Raw genomic sequence first — 3340 nt, 5'->3', positions numbered from 1 at the left:
ATACAGTTAATACCTTTCCTGAGGCTGAGAAATGAAGCAGGGGAAAAACTGTTGAATGAAAAAGCCTCAGTGCATTCCCCTGTCTAAATTGCCTTTACTGGAAAAACCCACCCCTCTTCCTAGTGCTCTCTACCTGATCCCCCTCTTCCCTTTCTCTGATCTACTACTTAATTTTAGGATGGTGGCCACTATCCTGGCTTTTAGTAGTGGCTAGTTCTACACAGGATCTAGAGCAGAACTCAGTTTCCTGGAGAATATATTGGAAAGATACTAACAATTATGAAAGATGGGTACCAGAAGGAAATATAAGGCAACACCCCAGAATGGTAGAAATCTAAGTTTGTCAGAGTGAAAAGAGAAAGGACACATTCCACAAACAAGTATTTATTGAGTACCTATTATATGCCTGGCACTGTTCATCGCCGCCCTCCCCCCCCTACACACACAAAAAACAGGACAGAGGCAGCAGAAAGAAACTCTGAAGGAGAAGAATGTGCAGCTGAAGAAAAGAGAGGGAACTAAGCTTCCTGAGGTGATTCAGGCCTTTCTGACTTAGGCAGCTCTTCTATCTCTTCCCCAAATCCTCTTTCTCTTCTGTAGTGTCATGCTAGTACTGGTGATACTCATAGACTGAGTCTGAGGCTCCAGTGGACACTGACGTGGCTGGGTATCTCATACAGAGAATGGCACTGGATGCTAGCTGGGACACAGGTGGTCTTTCCTGGAGACACTTCTTAAGATAGTTTCTGCAAGCTGCTGCTGTCAATGCTTCTGAACCCCTCACTCTCTCCCTTGGCTTCTGGGCTTTTCTCTCTGCCACTGTTGCTCTCTCTTTCTCCTGGCTTCTGGACCACTCTCGTGGCCACTCATTCTCTCTCTCTCTCTCTCTCTCTCTCTCTCTCTCTCTCTCTCTCTCTCTCTCTCTCTCTCCTGGATTCTGGGCCCTAAAGTAAAGTCTTTAAAGACAGAGTAAAGTAATTAAAACAATAAGCCATGTAAGAATAGAAAATATTCATGCAGTCTGGATCCTATATGCTGAGTTAAGTGTGAATTTTTAAAATGTTAACGTACAAAAAAAAAACAGCTGTTGAAAGACATTGGATTATAGAAACTGCTAAATTAAACTAACCTATAAATAAAAATGTCTTAATTTCAAAATGGAAGTTGGATAATGTGTTGCATTGGGGGAGAGGTTATGCTTTGTTTCCACAGGAAATGAAAGGTTGTGGATTCCTTCTAGATAATAGAGATCATGTTTGACGGGGTGAGAACTGAGTATCTTGGCTACAGACATGGAGGAGGAAGCAAAAATGACTACAGGACAGGTGGTGTGTAAGCTGGTCCCTTGACATGGGAACAACTCTGATATATATGAGAGATGATAAATCTTGTTGGGTACAGAATCCCTGTGACATATCCGTTCATATGGTATGGATAGAGATTTATATTATAGTTTGATTATATAGTCCAGACAGACTTATAAAGTTGACAAATGCCTTTTACCTGCTCAAATGTAAAGCAAAATTTATTTTAAATTGACTTTTACACACTGTACATTCCATACTTGTGTTAATTCAGATACATATGTTACTTTGGAAAGTTTATATGCTTTCAGAGCAAGGGGATCAGACAGCAATGAAAATGTGTGGCTCGGGTGATCCAGCCTCTCAAAGTTCCTCTGCTGCAGTTTCCTCAGAGTACTGTATTCAAAAAACAGCTTCAAGGCTGTTGGATAAGATGGTACAGCCTCACATATTACTCAAGCCAGGACTTCAGATAAACCTTTCACTTTTCCCATTGCACAAAGACTGGACAACAAATAATACAGCTAACTTTTCCAGGAGTTGACCATTATCCCATTCTTCCCAGAGTATCCAAAAGATGCCAGTGCCCCCTGACAACGGGAAGTAGTTTAGAAAACATGACACCCATATCCCCAAGAGGTAGGGTGGACAGTTTTTGGTCAATGGATTATAGATATTTGTAATTATTTAGGAGGGCTGGTTATAAATTGTTATTGGTTGTGGTCAGAAAAAAAAGTTAAGCAAAGGAATCCAAGGATCTCTTTTTGAAGGAAAAAAAAAGGGGCTATAGTGTAGAAATGATGGGATAAAATGGTGTATTGTTAAGTCTACTTTTAACCAACCCCAAGTCTCAAATATTGTATATTGATACAAATTCAAGGTTATTTTGTTATAATGTATATATGTTTCTATTTGCATTTAAGATATTGTATCTAAGGAGCTCATTTTAAAAAGTTATGTAAAGTTTTAGTCTTTGAAAGTTATTTAGGATAATAAATAGACTTTGGGGAGCCCCTTTTGAGGGTCTTACCTTGCCTGAGGAGTGGAGGGGAGTGGCTAGGGGCAGGTGGGATGTTGGGGGAGAGGGGAGGGAGCGGGAGAAGGGATTGACATGTGAAGCAAGCTTGTTCCTAATTTGAACTCATAAAAGAATAAAATAAAAAAATACAGGTTAGTAGTCATCTATAACTATCAAAAATAGTCACGCTAAATATGTTTACAGGGTCATACAGAGATATTTGATAGATACATGAGCTCAAACACTTCATAGGCCTACAGAATATGGCATTTAAAATGTTTTGATAACATAAGACTTTTGATGACAATGAGACATGTCTGATCCTGACAGCACCAATTTGCTTAAAAGAAAAAAGATGATGGGCATCAAAGAACCACCATATGGAGTTTGTTTTCTTTATGACAAAAGCTAACCATTTGGTCAAGAAACTGCCCTTTTTGACTGCTGACAGGATGTTGTCCAAAGCAGACTAGGATGACACAATGAAAAGTGACTGCAGAACTTTGGTAAGACAGGGTAGGAAAGTACTTCAAAAATTCTCAAATCACAGAAAAGTCTGTTAGATAGTCCAGGCCTGTAGGTTAAGATGGATGACCCAGCATTGCAGAGAAACTTTTGGTGACTTTCTGGGCAGCAGATGTCTGTCTGTCATTTCTATAAATTTGGAAGTGGTTTGCACTGCACCTCTTGTTTACTCAGGTGATGTCTTTGATGGACCTGAAGACTAGAACTCATAACTGTAGTTTTACTTGGTTATGAGAGAAGGTAAATTAAATACAGATCTTTGGACTCATCAAGATAAAATAAATGATGGAGTATTTTCTCCAAATATGCCCCAAAATAGACTGGACATTTTAAATGTAATTTTTACCTGATAATTGTTCTTATTGTTTCTAGTTTCATTATGTTAGAGTTAAAACCTTTCTTTTTTATTTAGACAAAAGGGGGAAATGTTGTGGAATGATCTTTTTGAACACTGTGAAGATTTGTCACTCTAACTGGTTCAATAAAAACCGGA

This window comes from Cricetulus griseus, chromosome 3 (assembly GCF_003668045.3).
Source record: "Cricetulus griseus strain 17A/GY chromosome 3, alternate assembly CriGri-PICRH-1.0, whole genome shotgun sequence".
In the NCBI taxonomy this organism is placed as follows: Eukaryota; Metazoa; Chordata; class Mammalia; order Rodentia; family Cricetidae; genus Cricetulus; species Cricetulus griseus.
Note: the sequence above shows the minus strand (reverse complement) of the source record.